At 43.1% G+C, this 17,146-nt stretch overlaps 1 long non-coding RNA gene across 1 annotated transcript; it reads left to right on the top strand.

Moving 5' to 3' along the window:
- The first annotated feature begins 208 nt into the window (after window positions 1-208).
- On the top strand, window positions 209-15,227 carry LOC140214336 (uncharacterized). The gene is made up of 3 exons (XR_011891292.1): window positions 209-288; window positions 9,292-9,505; window positions 15,035-15,227. It is a non-coding gene; the product is annotated as an uncharacterized lncRNA (long non-coding RNA).
- Window positions 15,228-17,146: the final 1,919 nt, after the last annotated feature.

Here is a 17,146-nt window from a genome sequence, read left to right as displayed (position 1 = left end):
CTGTAGGTCTTAAAAATTTTATTGTCATGAAGAGGTCCCTATTATCACAATATTCATCAGTAACTTTGACATTGTGCTCTGTTCCCACCCTGCAGTGGTGCAAACATTGTTTTTGTGACTTTTTCTGTGCTCCTTGCATGTGTTCACGATGACTTCTTTAATGTGCCACTGCTATAAGTTAACACAGAACCTATCTTGCAGTGGCAAGGCCGTGACCAACAACAGTGTCCACGTCAGGGAGGAGCTATGGCTGCAGCAGCGCTGTGTGTAATCGGATGGTCTGGTCAGGTATGACTGAAGTGTATGTGTTTGCAAAAGTAGGATCTCGGTATCATTCGTCAATAAGTTTATGGACATATTATTCAGAAGTGCTTACTAGAGAAGCTAAATATCTGCTCAACTTTATTCAACTTGCTGCTTATTTGTGTTTGTAGACATTATGTACACATTACCTTGTTCACTTTAAAACTAGACCTAACATGTCTTGAGGTTTATTTTTTCTTGCATCAATCACTTGGCTGCGCGTTACATTTTATTTTTCTTAGTACACATTATATCTACCTCTTGTTATTTTGTTTTATTGATTTGAAACTTTCCTGTGTTATACCTTTTATATCCACTTTCTTTTGTTTAGGCTACACACTTGTGCAGTTTCTGCACACGTAAGGATTAAAAGTGTAATGGGCCAAATATGTCACAGGTCTAAGCATGCAGCATGCTTACCATTGTTTAACATTGGTATTACAATTATTGTGATGGTTACTTGCACGAACAAGACTAATTGAAAAAAGTTGGACATGACAGTGCAGACTTCAACTTACAAGCTTTATTTAGAAAACACACAATGAGGCCCCACCTTATGCTCAAAAATATCTGCAGACAGATGCATAAATAAATGTGCCACATGGGAGGAAACCAACTGCGCAACGAAGCCAATACTGCCACAACAAGCCATTACAAAGCATTCAGCAGGGTCTTCTCAAGGTACAACAAACACTCCTTTATCAGTGAGTTCCAGTGAAGGAGTGCTTACACATTCATCAGCAGCCTTTGAAATGCCAAACACCAAATATTTCCTTATCTAACTGCCTGCCAAACCGTCTGAGCACTTGCTTGTTTTGAAAACACAGGTAGCATTTACGAGCACATCTTCGGCAGTGGTCAGCCAAATGGGCAGTGCCTGCTAGAGCGTTTGCAGCGTTCCGGTGCTCCCTAAGCCTCTCAGTCAAGAACCTGCCCTTTTGTCCAATACAGCACTTTCTACAGGGAAGTGAAATTTTGTATACCACCCCCACATTGCAGTTAAAAAAGTGGGTGACATGCTCCTTTGTGCATGTACCCTGATTCCCGGCGTTGCTTACCAACCTGCACATTCTTGCGAGCTCTAGTGGCGCTGAAGAAAACACCTACACTGCACTGGCTTGCCACATTGTTTAGGTAGTGGGACACCCCATGTACAGATGGCACAGCCACAGAGCGCCCACTGGGATGTGCGTTATTGCACCGAGCAGCTGCCAGATCTGTTTTTACCTCTTTAATGAGGCTCCCAGTAATTGACACCAAGGTGTTATCGAGATACCCGGCCCTACATAAATGGCTCGCTTGTTGCTGAGCGCTGAGGAAACCTGGTGCACAAGATTTAACCAGAACAGCTCTCGAGCAGCTAGGAGCTATGCATCTTTTAACATGGAGTATGCCAAACGGTGGTCGAGCAAGGGCTTCTTTTTCCTAAAAGAGTATATATAATAAGGGAAAGTATGATTTAAAATTATACGAATATCGAATGATTGCAGGTGATCATCTTCTGGCAACTCATGTGTGAACTTGAGTCCTACTGAACACTGTTCGAAAACACCCACAATGTTTTTAACAGCAAAGCCAGCACAACAAGAAAGTCATTGGCACTACCACATTGCCCACTGGACGTGCAGTAATGCATATCCCAGTGGTAGCCGTGCAGCTCTGCCATACATACACAGGGTGTCCCACCGCCTAGAAGAAAGGTGGCGAACAAGTTTGGTGTAGGCATTTTTTCAGCACCGCTAACGCTCACAAGAATATGCAAGTTGGTAAACATTGCCGAGCGTCAAGGTACATGCACTAAGGAGCATGTCACCTGCTTTGTTAACTGAAATGTAGTGGTGGTATACTACATTGCGCTTCCCTGTGGAAAGTGGTATATTGAACGAACAGGTGCCTGAATGAGTGGCTTGGGGAGTACCGGAACGCTGTAAATGCTCTCACAGGCACTGGCTACTTGGCTGATCACTGTTGAAGTACCCATAAATGCTCCCCATGTTTTCATAACACACAAGTGCTCAGTCAGTTTGCCAGGCAGTTATATAGGGAAATGTTTGAGGTGTTTTGCATTTCGAAAGCTGCTGATGAATGCATAAGCACTCCATCACTGGTACTAGCTGATAAATAAGTGTTGTGTCTTCAGAAAAATCTGGTGAATGCTTTGTAATCGCTTCTTGTGGATGCTTATCAGCTTCTATGTGCATTTGGTTATCCCCTATGTGGCACATTCGTTTATGCATCTGTCTCCACCTTAACTGAGCATGCGGTGGCCTGTTTGCATGTTTCTTCTGAATAAAGCTTGTCAGTTGAAGTCTACTGCTTTGACTAGTCCGACCTTTATTCCATTCGCCTTGTTTGTGCTAGTAGCTATGTCACAGGAGCTGTGTCAATGCCAACTAGCCCAGCCTTCTGCATTAATTTCCCAATTATTTCTCAAGTTCCCAGAACAATGGACACGAGCTTGAATTTCTTTAAATGGTACATGAAGGCCAGTATTCACTGTGCTGTAAGTACTACAGCAGTGAGGAGTTTTCTAGTAAGCTTGCTTTCTTTCTCTACATTTTTTTATACTCTTCTTAAGCTATACCCATTCATGCAAGTAGGCATTGTGGCAGAGTCTGTGCCCAGTTGCATCGTTTTCGACTTTGTCTATACTGCATAGACCACATAGTTGGTACATAGTTCAGTCTATTGATGCACTCTCATTAAATAAGCATGCAGTTTTGCACATGCAAGATTGCCTGCTCGCTATTGCTAAAGCATTTGCTGGTTATTGCTATGTTGCTCATCAAGTGAACTTGATTTCAACAGCACCACACAGAACATCTGCTTGGCAGTGGTGTAATTTTAATAGTGATTATCAGCCAACAAGCTCTAAGTCTACAGCTGTCCAGAAATAATTCTATTACTTTGGGTCTCTCCACATATTTGGTTAGCACAGTGGGCAGTTTTCTATTTATTCTGCTTGTTGCTGTTCAGGTGAGAATATTTTCAACTCGCAAGTACAAAGTGGAATGCTGTCAAAAGCCTTTGATTACTGGGCAAATCAATTGGAAGCATTGTACGTAATCCAAAAAGTATTTTTCACAAAATACTAGTGTCAAGAACAAGCATCATATGCACTGCAACTCATGGTTTTATGTTGGTATGCAGGTATCTCAAGCTAAGGGTGCTTGTGCATGTATTTTCCACATATTAGCTAATGCTTTAGCTACATGAAACTGCCTATGTTGTGGCTGCTGAATTCAAATTTGTGGTTGATGAACCTGCTTGTTTTTGATGTGCACTTACATTTCTGTTGTTTCTTAAGGGTTGTAGCCATGTGACAACTGATGTATTGCAGCAATGTCAAAGGTAGCTTGCACTCATTATTGCTACAGTGTGCCCACAGACACCTGTTTCCGTATTTGTGCATTTTCTGAGAACCAGTCGTATCCTCTAGGTAAAATTTGTAGTGTCGTTTTGAGTTTGCCAGTCAGCTCACATAACTCTTGAGGACAAAATTTACACAGTGAAGGAAGGGAGACCATACAACATGACCAGTGATGACTGAATATTTTGATAGAAGGAATAAAAACACTGAATGTGTGCTTATATTGTGCACAAGTTCCTTCAGAAGGAAAATGTGAGTTGTAATACAAAGGCAAAAAATCATAATAAACAGTATTTGCGTAAAAAAAGGTGAATAGTCAGACTAATTTCTATCCCTTGTCATCTAGAAAGGGCGCCTTTTTTCATGCATTCATAATGGGGGCTTGCTCACACGTCTTGTGGTATGCCTCTGATTTCTCTTGTCAATTTTTCACCGTGGGTGGAAACAGATAAACTAATTTAATCTGGCCTAAAGCCCTATCGCGGCAATGCACGGCCAAGTCATACGAGCATGCCGGTCTTCTCAGTAAAATGTGGTGATTTCTTTGGTACATATTTAGTTCCTGGCCTGTCAGCTTCCTAACATTGGAATGCAGTACACTCCCCCTAACACGCACTAGACATATTTCGTGGTATGTTTAACCAAGCGTACCTCGCTTGCCTGCTCGCTTTTCTCAGTTCACTTGTGGACTGTGCTGCATACCTGCCTACTTTATTTTTTCGCTCGAAATATGTGTGCATAGCATTTCACAAGCGCATTGAGAATGACGTCCAGGCAAAGGAGATTTGTATAAATTACCACTAAATATGTCTTGTGTCCGTCATTAGTAGTGTAGTCTATGCCTCTGTTCATGTGTATGTTTGGTCAAATGTACAGGGTCGTCAACTCTTGGCACGAACACGACTCAGCGTGACCACGCCCCGCGAAGTGCCAGCGTGCATGGCGCAGGGGGGATGTGGAGCTTCGTGTCATCTGCTAAGTGCGGGAGCATGCCATGCTTTAGCGGATGACACACGACATGAAGTCCCACCTCTAAGCCCCTGTGCGCCTGCGCCGCTTAGCTCCGTAACACAGCCATGCCATGCGCGCTGGCAACCCGCAGAGTTCGGCCACTCTGCACCATCTTCGTACTAAGAATCATCATCATCATCATCAGCCTGGTTACGCCCACTGCAGGGCAAAGGCCTCTCCCATACTTCTCCAACAACCCCGGTCATGTACTAATTGCGGCCATGCCGTCCCTGCAAACTTCTTAATCTCATCCGCCCACCTAACTTTCTGCCGTCCCCTGCTACGCTTCCCTTCCCTTGGGATCCAGTCCGTAACCCTTAATGACCATCGGTTATCTTCCCTCCTCATTACATGTCCTGCCCATGCCCATTTCTTTTTCTTGATTTCAACTAAGATGTCATTAACTCGCGTTTGTTCCCTCACCCAATCTGCTCTTTTCTTATCCCTTAACGTTACACCTATCATTCTTCTTTCCATAGCTCGTTGCGTCGTCCTCAATTTGAGTAGAACCCTTTTCGTAAGCCTCCAGGTTTCTGCCCCGTAGGTGAGTACTGGTAAGACACAGCTATTATACACTTTTCTCTTGAGGGATAATGGCAACCTGCTGTTCATGATCTGAGAATGCCTGCCAAACGCACCCCAGCCCATTCTTATTCTTCTGATTATTTCCGTCTCATGATCCGGATCCGCCGTCACTACCTGTCCTAAGTAGATGTATTCCCTTACGACTTCCAGTGCCTCGCTGCCTATTGTAAATTGCTGTTCTCTTCCGAGACTGTTAAACATTACTTTAGTTTTCTGCAGATTAATTTTTAGACCCACTCTTCTGCTTTGCCTCTCCAGGTCAGTGAGCATGCATTGCAATTGGTCCCCTGAGTTACTAAGCAAGGCAATATCATCAGCGAATCGCAAGTTACTAAGGTATTCTCCATTAATTTTTATCCCCAATTCTTCCCAATCCAGGTCTCTGAATACCTCCTGTAAACACGCTGTGAATAGCATTGGAGAGATCGTATCTCCCTGCCTGACGCCTTTCTTTATTGGGATTTTGTTGCTTTCTTTATGGAGGACTACGGTGGCTGTGGAGCCGCTATAGATATTTTTCAGTATTTTTACATACGGCTCGTCTACACCCTGATTCCTTAATGCCTCCATGACTGCTGAGGTTTCGACAGAATCAAACGCTTTCTCATAATCAATGAAAGCTATATATAAGGGTTGGTTATATTCCGCACATTTCTCTATCACCTGATTGATAGTGTGAATATGATCTATTGTTGAGTAGCCTTTACGGAATCCTGCCTGGTCCTTTGCTTGACAGAAGTCTAAGGTGTTCCTGATTCTATTTGCGATTACCTTAGTAAATATTTTGTAGGCAACGGACAGTAAGCTGATCGGTCTATAATTTTTCAAGTCTTTGGCGTCCCCTTTCTTATGGATTAGGATTATGTTAGCGTTCTTCCAAGATTCCGGTACGCTCGACGTCATGAGGCATTGCGTATACAGGGTGGCCAGTTTCTCTAGAACAATCTGCCCGCCATCCTTCAACAAATCTGCTGTTACCTGATCCTCCCCAGCTGCCTTCCCCCTTTGCATTTCTCCCAAGGCTTTCTTTACTTCTTCCGGCGTTACCTTTGGGACTTCGAATTCCTCTAGACTATTTTCTCTTCCATTATCGTCGTGGGTGCCACTGGTACTGTATAAATCTCTATAGAACTCCTCAGCCACTTGAACTATCTCATCCATATTAGTAATGATATTGCCGGCTTTGTCTCTTAACGCATACATCTGATTCTTGCCAATTCCTAGTTTCTTCTTCACTGTTTTTAGGCTTCCGCCGTTCCTGAGAGCATGTTCAATTCGATCCATATTATACTTCCTTATGTCAGCTGTCTTACGCTTGTTGATTAACTTCGAAAGTTCTGCCAGTTCTATTCTAGCTGTAGGGTTAGAGGCTTTCATACATTGGCGTTTCTTGATCAGATCTTTCGTCGCCTGCGATAGTTTACTGGTATCCTGCCTAATCGAGTTACCACCGACTTCCATTGCACACTTCTTAATGATGCCCACAAGATTGTCGTTCATTGCTTCAACACTAAGGTCCTCTTCCTGAGTTAAAGCCGAATACCTGTTCTGTAGCTTGATCTGGAATTCCTCTATTTTCCCTCTTACCGCTAACTCATTGATCGGCTTCTTATGTACCAGTTTCTTCCGTTCCCTCCTCAGGTCTAGGCTAATTCGAGTTCTTACCATCCTGTGGTCACTGCAGCGCACCGTGCCGAGCACGTCCACATCTTGTATGATGCCAGGGTTAGCGCAGAGTATGAAGTCTATTTCATTTCTAGTCTCGCCGTTCGGGCTCCTCCACGTCCACTTTCGGCTATCTCGCTTGCGAAAGAAAGTATTCATTATCCTCATATTATTCTGTTCCGCAAACTCGACTAATAACTCCCCCCTGCTATTCCTAGTGCCTATGCCATATTCCCCCACTGCCTTGTCTCCAGCCTGCTTCTTGCCTACCTTGGCATTAAAGTCGCCCATTAGTATAGTGTATTTGGTTTTCACTCTACCCATCGCCGATTCCACGTCTTCATAGAAGCATTCGACTTCCTGGTCATCATGACTGGATGTAGGGGCGTAGACCTGTACAATCTTCATTTTGTACCTCTTATTAAGTTTAACAACAAGACCTGCCACCCTCTCGTTAATGCTATAGAATTCCTGTATGTTGCCAGCTATATTCTTATTAATCAGGAATCCGACTCCTAGTTCTCTTCTTTCCTCTAGGCCGCGGTAGCACAGGACGTGCCCGCTTTTTAGCACTGTATATGCTTCTTTTGGCCTCCTAACTTCACTGAGCCCTATTATATCCCATTTACTGCCCTCTAATTCCTCCAATAGCACTGCTAGACTCGCCTCACTAGATAACGTTCTAGCGTTAAACGTTGCCAGGTTCATATTCCAATGGCGGCCTGTCCGGAATGGACTAAGAATGGACGGTCTTGTATATGGGGCAGACTGGCCGGTGTATAACCATGTGCCCAGGAGAGCACCATTATTCACTCAAGGGACAAGCATGCTCGTCCCACTTGACAATGCATTGACACAACTGGTGATGCACGCCAGATTTAGATTGTTCATCTCTTTTGTTTACTTAAGGCAACCGATTGATCAACATCACTGAGGCATACCATTTAAAAAAGAGGGACACCTGTCAGCAAGTGCTCATTATGATTGCATTACAAAGAGGAATACTATCTAAATGACACGGAATAGTGATCACTCCGTGCTTATTTGTTATATTTTTGTGCAAGTACTGTTTATCATGATTTTGTACATTTGTATTGCAACTTGTGCCCTTTGTCTTAAAAGATTGCTTGTGCAGTGCAAGAGCACACGCAGTATAAATATTATCTTTAATTTTTGCATCAAAATTAATGTTGAATTGGTAGCTTTTGTGTCCTGTTGTCTTCTTTCTGTCCCTTGTATCACTCAAAAGGTAAACATTAACGTACACCAACTTTCTTAATTAGTTGCCCGTCAGTGTTGATAAACATGAAATGGGGGGTTGTTTTCAGCCAGAATATTCTTACCATTTCTAATTTCCGGTCAGCATAGTGCTAATCCTTTGGCTTTTTATAAAGCGTGCTAATATGTACTTCTGATTAATGCAAAAGTTAGTTCTAGTTGGTGGTAGCTGAACTTGGACATCATGAAAAGTGCAAGGGCACACACACACACAAAGAGACACAGTCTGAACGGGCTCTAGGCATCAACTGAAGGGCTTAATGACAAAAAACAGCAACGCACATATTGCGCAAAAACCTACAAAAAGATGTAGAAGGTGCAATTGTCCCTAAAGAGAATTCCACTGCCGCTGTACTAGCGCTGTACTGTTACAACAAACATTGCAAACCTGGTCGCAGTAAAAGGAGCGTGCACACTGAGTTCTGAAGTTTGAAGTTGTGACGGGACTTGGCGCATTTGTCGCTGCAGTTTAGTCATGACGAAAATATAACTGCTGAGATGAGTGAGTGGTGCGAGTGGTTTTCAGAGCCCACAAGGGAATTCACTTGTTTTCAGCCATGCAAGAGCAATCATACTTTCAAGGCATGTCTCCAGTGTTCTTTAGAACAAGGCCATGTAGTGTGTGATGGTGGTGGCCAAAGCTTTGGAGACTGGCGCGCGTAGGTCTCTAGGTAACATGTGCTGCACTGTTCTCCGTGTGACACTGCAATTTTGGAGGCCTTGACGTCACTTGTTCTTGCACTGTTCTCTGCATGGTGGTGCGCCTATTTGAATCAATTGTTTCGCTTTCTCTGTTAATTTTATTATTGCAAGGTTAGACTGTACGAAATATGAGTGCTTGCTGCCCTTAAAATGGGAAAATTTTATTAGTTTATTCCTTTACTCAAAAATGAATTTCTTGGTGAGGTTGGGTTTAACCCCATTTTTTTTTAAAACTTGTTCGAGGGGCAGAAATTGGAAATTATAGAGTTGCATCAGAAATTGACGGACCTAATTAACCTATATCATATTGTTTTATACAAGTGTGTTTTAGTGTTAAGAATACTGCTCAGGAAAAAAACACTTCATATCTATTGCAGGTACAGATTGGTGTGGGATTTGTGATGCCACTCAACAAGTGGCATTACATATTCAAGTCTGCTTCCGGCGGAAAGTGCCCATTAGAGCTGGCATGGCACCTGTGGACACCAGTGCAAGCAGGTGAAAGCAGCGTGACTGGACAGGCCTGCCGGACAATGTGCCGCGCATCTGGGAAGCTTCCGGCAACACCGGAGAAAGTGGCTGCTTTGAAGAGTAAGTCAACAGTCACCTCATTTAAGAAACATAACTGCATATCTACAAGCTATCTGAATGAGTTAGCATTGCATGATGTATACAGAGCGACATGAAATGCCTAAGCAAGAATAAGGCAAGTGCCTATATGTATATCTTTTTCTTCTGCTGTATATGCACTGTGTCTCGACACACAATTTAAATGTCTCTGTGGGTATGAAAAGCAGAACAAGATAATTTCGGGATATGGGTTTCTTGCGAAAACCGCCCACAAAGTTTCCCCCATAATCAGTTTGAATTAAAAAACAATCAAGAAAGTCGGGTGGCTACACGAGCGGTTAATTTTGACAGGACCTTGATAGCTTGCATTCACCTGCTGCTCATTGTCTTAACAGAAGTGAACATTTAAGCACCTCATTGTCTTTGAAATTTCTAATGTAGACTTGGCATGCGTTATTGTAGCTTTTCACGCTGCAGCTTTCATTTCACTTTTTTGAAATAATGCTTCTCAAGAAAATTGGGTTCCGACAAAGCTTGGCAAATTGTATGGTCTAAAAGAAGCTTTTTAAACCACTGCCTTCCAAAGTGTTGACTGTGGTCACCTGATGTGCTGCTTTACAATCTGCAGCGTTCACAGCCATGCAATTTCAAAACACTATTCTGATTATTGGGATGTAAAAGTTATAAACAGGGATAAAGTGCCTCAGAAAGGGTGGCCAACGTTCCGTTAGGAGGACCTATCTTCTCAAAGGCTGCCTCGTCATCCTTGTCATGTTAGTTTTAAAGTGTTAGTAGAGTGACGTCACATGCAGTTGTCGGGAGTGGCTGGTTGTAAAGGGAGAGACTTGAAGGAGAATGAGTGTGGTCACCTGATGTCTGTAAGCATGATTCCTAAGATGTAGGAACAAGAGTGGGAGTGGGAAGGTTGGGAGAAAAGGAGAAAAAAAGAGACACCAAGAGGGAAAGAAAGAACAAGAAAAGAAAAAGAAGGGCATATGAGGGTGTTGGGGAAGCAAGAGGTTAGGGAGCATTCAGGGGTGTCTTTGGCAGCATGTTCTTGTGGCTTTAATGGAGCCGGTGAGGCGGTCAGTGCTCGAGTAACAAAAACAACCCGAAAAGACATTAGTTGAAAGAATGACTTGAGTAGCATAGCAGCAAGGCGTCGGATAATTTAAAAGGAGTTAAGATGGCAGCAAGGAGTCCAGAATGCAGTGCATAGGGTAGCTGAAAGGCATCGGCATGGTCTTTCTATGGACGTTAGTCCCAGTAGCTCAACGTAGGTGTCGTCACAGCGGTATACAGAAGTGGCGATACCCTGTGTGGCTGAGGCACCGAAGAAGGTATCCTGGTGCCTGGGACTTTGGAATGTGTTGGTGAGGGTGTTTCGAAAAAATTTAATAAAGAACAGACAAATATGGGGGTGAACTGAAACTGGAATAACAAATAAGAGGGTGGCATGAGCAAAAGCGGGCGGAAGCAGATGTACATGGGAAAACATTTATGCGAACATATTTATGGGGATTCTACAGACTTCCTATTGCGCTGCACTGACAGGCCCCACACATACCTACGATACATAGACGACATATTCATAATATGGTGACACGGTCAAGACAGCCTAGATAAATATGTAGGATTTCTAAATTCTTTTCACCCAACAATAAAATTCACATCAAAATCTTCAATGGAGCGCATAAACTTTGTGGACACAACAATATACATTGACACTGGGAAACTAATGACAATGCTGTATGGAAACCTTTTGACAAACAACAGTACCTAGAATATACAAGCCACCATCAAGCCACATTGCAAAGAAGGCATCTTTAAAGGCCAAGCACATGGCTACGTCACATGTGTGTTGAAAACCAAGACTACATAGATAGACTTGATCACCTTAAAGAAACCCTATCAAACGGGAACCACCCAAAGAGTGCCCTTCAGAAAGCCTGCACCAATGCAACCAAACTTGACTGAGCCGAGGTGCTCAAGCCCCACCCTAGGATCACAAGAACAGCGCCTCTTACTACTAAATTCTCAAACACACTCCCAAACATGACCAACATCCTCAATAAATACTACCCAATTCTCACCAGCAACCAGAAACAAGATTTTTTACGCCCTACCCAGAGTAGTTTTGAGATTAAACACTATAATATTAAGGATATTCTTGTACGTGCCAAACTAAAAACAAAAACGAAGTTAGGAACCAGTCCCTGTGGCCGCCCGGGTACTCTACATGCGAACATATTTAATCTACTACTACAGTAATAAGTACAGCATCAAATTACTCAAACAAGGTAACTTCGAGTTTCATCTGCACATCAAGCAATGTAGTCTACTGTCTAGAATGTGACGCTTGTAGCAAATAATGCATAGGTAAGACAGGACAAAAAATTCATAAAAGACTGAACGGTCACCGCGCAGATACAAGACAATTTACCTAAAGCAGTAGCCAGCCACTTCCATGAACATGTCATATGTGACAAAGCAAGGCTCTATAGACCACAAATTTCCGCTCACCTCGCTAGAGGAAATATATGGAATCATACCTCATACACAAGTTTAAATGCCTACATCTAATGGGAATTAATTTAACACATAGCAGCTTAGAATCTTTAAAAACTTTAAAGCTGTAACTTAAATCGGAAAGCCTCATGTCATCAACCAAGGCACAAAACACATGGTGCCACCAGCTAAACCTAATTCTTAACCTCGCCTATTCCACCGTTTCTAATTTTTACCTGCTTACTACTCAATTTATTATATTTTTTCATGTTTTAATGTTTATATCAACTGTATGACCCCTTTTCCCATGTACACCTGCCTCCACCCGCTTTTGCTCATGTAACCCTCCTATTTCTTATTCCACTTTCAGTTCCCCCCTTTTGTCTGTTTTCTAGCATATTTTTTTAACACCCTCACCACCACAATCCAAAGTCCCAGATGCCAGGATACCTTTTTCTGCGCATCAGTCACACAGGGTATCACCAGCTCTATATACCACTGTGACGACACCTACGTTGAGCTACTGAGGCTGACATCCCTAAAACACCATGCCTCTGCCTGCCAGCTACCACATGCATTGCATACGAGACACCTTGTCGCCATCTTAACTTCAAAATTACCCGACGCGTTGCTGCTACGCTACTCAAGTCATTCTTTCAACTGATGTCTTTTGGGGTCTTTTTTGTTACTCGCACACTGACCGCCTGACCAGTTCTAAAACGGCAGAAACATGCTGCCAATGACACTCCTGAATGCTCCCTAACCCCTCACTTCCTTAACACGCTCCCATGCCCTTCTTTTTCTTGTCTTTCTTTTTTTGCCTCTTGGCATCTCTTTTTTCTCCTTTTCTTTCGTTTCTTTTCTTGCCGCATTCCTATTCTCACGGTCTTGTGCCCTCGTCTTAGGAACCATGCTTACAGACGTCAGACGACAGCGCTCATTCTCTTTAAAGTCGCTCCCTTTACAACCAGCTGCCACTGACAACAACCGCACGTGACGACACCCTACTAGTCCTTTAAAACTAACATGCCAAGGCTGACCAGGCCGCTTTTGACAAAGATAGCTCCTATCGAAACATTGGCCAGCCTTTCTGAGGCACCTCATCCATATTTATAACCTTCATACCACAGTGTGCTATCCCATCTGTCAGCCGCTTTCTTGATTTTAGATGTTCTGATTATTGAAGTTTGTAAGATATGACCTATCAGCACTTTCGGCATACTTTCAGTGATCTCATTTTATTTAAGCATAAGAATGAGGAAAGAACTGCTACACAAAGAAAGCACCTCATACATAAGTCGCATGTACGCTCTGATCTGCATAGCTGATCTTGTTCTACGCAAAGCATCCTAAAGTTTTCATGCCTCTCGTCGGTGCCAAGAAAAGCAAGGTGCTGGGCATCATGCGGAATTCCAGCACTTTCCGCCAGCCTGGATTAGAAAGGACTATATAGTGTGGCTGTAACTGGCATTCTTCTGCCAAGATTCAATTGTTTTATGGATCAAAGTACCAGTTACTCTCGTAGTCACATCAACACTCTGCCGCAGATTTCATTTCCTACAGAAATGTGTTTTTTTTAAACAGACGAGCATGAAAGATTGTATTACGTTAAGGTGCTTCTTTAGGCATTTTTTACATTGAAGATGTAGGTTAGCTTAGCAAAGTAGCAATATGGAGATTGAAAAGTAGAACAAAAAAAAATGGCAGATCCCATGCACTGTGAGAATCGATGTACACGAAGCACACAGTGTTTGCTTTGATTGACAATAATTAACGGTGATGTTAATGGCAAGTTTATAATCTTTCAGCGTTTAGTCCAATACGAAAGTGGCGAGTTGATGTTAAGCGTTACCTTGCATGCACCACTTCTGTTTGTCTGCATAGTCCACAGAACACACAGGGAGATGTGTTTGCTTGAGGCGTTGTTGCGAGTCATTGTTCATAATCTCAGAGAGGGAATTGAGCATTGTCATTGCCTCACATGGCACACCGCATCATGGCAGAAATATTAAACTTTAATTGAATTATGAGGCTGTGCATACTTCAATTACGTATTGTAATTGTATGTATACAATGTATACATAAGTTCGCGGTCTGCACTACATTTCACTGCGTAGCGAAGACGGTCCTGTTCTGTGTGACGCTTCTTTCAAGTCTGGGTGTCCTCGACGTCGAGTGCGCGCCTTGCTGGCGCGTGTTAATGGGCTCCTTCTACATACATGGCCAACACACTGTTGAGATTCCAGCTCAAAGCGCTCTCTTCAGACTAAGGACGATTCTAATGTTTACACTATCACAGCCCAGCAACTGCATTTTTCTCGCATAGAAATTAAAACCAGCACAGCACGTGTGATACACACTAACGGTGAAATGCAGGGGCAGGAGCGCCGGTCAGGATGTGCAGAGGTGAGCGCCATCTGGTAATGTTGCAAGAAATCCAACGGCACGCATGACAAGACCTTAGCAGCTGCAGCGCCCGTAATGTTGGGAGAAGAGGCAAAAAAAGCTTCACTTTAAAACATTGGTTTGCTTGCAAGCCAGCCATTATACAGCTTTTACATGAAATCTTTTATGCCTATATGGCAAATGCTAAAGTTACGACTTCCTCACCAACTGCACGAGCAACAAGTAAAGATAACAAATGATAGAATGGACAAACCAGACAGTTTGCACCTTGCAGCTCTCCTACATGCGTTAGAGAAAGTGTAGCCAAATTGTGGCTCTCCAAATTTGACAGGAATTTGGGTGGTCGAAGAGCAGACAAATTATGCAAAATCAGAAGCCAAATATCCGCCCCATAAAGCTTTGAGTACAGCTCCCATGTAAATCTGCAAAACAATGTGATGCATGTATATGCATTCTCACTGCAAATAAATCTGTGCTGGCTTGCGCCCTGGGTAGCATGTTTGTGTGTAACATTTGCTGCATTTTGTTATCTGAAACTTTTGTTGAAGTGATTAGAGCAGATTTCCTTCATTCACTTATTGCTAGAAATCATTGGAAAAACAATTTACTTATATATTTATTGCACTCTCCTTTTAGACTGCCTGGAGAAATACATAAGTGACCATCCAATGATGCCACCTGCACCACATCCGGAGAACCACCTTGCTTCCCTGCGAAAGCAACTTTGGAGCTTTCTTTTACACAAGCAGGACGCCAGGGCAAGCGAGTGGAAAAGTAAATACAGTACAAGTCCAGTGATGCTTTTTCAATAAAGTGTGATGATATGCTACGTAGTATGGTGCTTTACAGATTGATTCGTTATGGCATGAAAATAGCTGCATCTTGGCAACACGTATATACAGACGGGACACTTCACAAGACTCAACATCACATAAAGATAGCCCGTCATGAGCTTCCGAATAGCAATGGTTGCTCCTTCAATTCATCACACAACTTGCCTTTGACGTGCTGCGCCCACGATGATATCCAACCCAGTGCCCATCGTGCCACCCATCACCCACCGTGCCGCCCAGCACCCACCGTGCCACCCAGCACCCACTGCCCAGCAACCACCATGCCGCCCAGCACCCGCCGTGCCCAGCAACCACCACGCCCAGCAACCACCATGCCCAGCACCCACCATGCCACCCGTCACCCAGCATGCCACCGACTACCATAATCCACCATGATGATGGATGATGGATTCCACTATGCCCAGCATCGGGCAAATTTTCAATAGGGATACTACATGAAAAATTGCATTTAACGAATTTGCTTGCCCGGATTTTCTTTCGCGATATTAAAGGAAATCTTCCGTCTTGATGAACAAAGGAAGGTTATTGAATAGGTCGTGCGACATGACACCTGAAAGGTTGTCTTGAGAGAAACGCAATGGCGCTTCCTTGAAGAGAAAATGTTCAGAATTTTAAATCACGCAGCTATGAGGCGTTGCTGTGGAATACGTTACACATGCTACATAATATATTTCATCTAACCAATTTGCTGACCCGGATTTTATTTAGTGATATTAGAGGAACACTTCCGCCTTGATGAACAAAGGAAGGTTATTGCTTAGGACGTGCGACATGACACCTGAAAGGTCGGCTTGAGAGAAACGCAGTGGCACTTCCGTTGAAGAGAATTGTTCTGAATTTTAAATCACGCAGCTATGAGGCGTCGCTGTGGAATACGTTTCACATACTACATTAAATATTGCATTTAACGAATTGGCTTGCCCTGATTTTCTTTCGCAACATTAGAGGAAAATTTCCGCTTTGATGAACAAAGGAAGGTCATTGATTAAGACGTGTGACATGACACCTGAAAGGTTGTCTTGAAAGAAACGTAGTTTCGCTTCCTTTGAAGATGAAATTTTCAGAATTTTAAATCACGCACCTATGAGACGTCGCTGTGGAATACCTTTCACATACTACATGAAATATTGCATTTAACGAATTTGCTTGCCCGGATTTTCTTTCGGGACATTAGAGGAAAACTTCCGCCTTGATGAACAAAGGAAGGTTATTGATTAGGACGTGCGACATGACACCTGAAAGGTTGCCTTGAGAGAAACGCAGTGGCGCTTCCTTTGAAGAGAACATGTTCTGAATTTTAAAACACACAGCTATGAGGCGTTGCTGTGGAATACGTTACACATGCTAGATAATATATTGCCGCTAACCAATTTGCTGGCCCAGGTTTTCGTTAACAATATTAAAGGAAATCTTCCGCCTTGATAACCAAAGAAGGTTATTGATTAGGACGTGTGACATGACACCTGAAAAGTTGCCTTGAGAGAAACGCAGTGGCGCTTCCTTTGAAGAGAAAATGTTCTGAATTTTAAAACACGCAGCTATGAGGCGTTGCTGTGAAATACGTTACACATGCTACATAATATATTGCATCTAACCAATTTGCTGACCCGGATTTTCTTTAGTGATATTAGAGGAACATTTCCGCCTTGATGAACAAAGGAAGGTTATTGATTAGGACGTGCGACATGACACCTGAAAGGTTGTCTTGAGAGAAACGCAGTTTCGCTTCCTTTGAGGAGAAAATGTTCAGAATTTTGGATCGCGCAGCTATGAGGCGTCGCTGTGGAATACGTTTCACATACTACATGATATATTGCATTTAACGAATTTGCTGGCCCGGATTTTCTTTAACGACATTAGACGAAAACGTCCGCCTTGAAGAACAAAGGAAGGT

The sequence above is a fragment of the Dermacentor andersoni genome, unplaced genomic scaffold, assembly GCF_023375885.2.
Source record: "Dermacentor andersoni unplaced genomic scaffold, qqDerAnde1_hic_scaffold ctg00000039.1, whole genome shotgun sequence".
In the NCBI taxonomy this organism is placed as follows: Eukaryota; Metazoa; Arthropoda; class Arachnida; order Ixodida; family Ixodidae; genus Dermacentor; species Dermacentor andersoni.
Note: the sequence above shows the minus strand (reverse complement) of the source record. Positions and strands in the feature narration are given on the sequence as shown.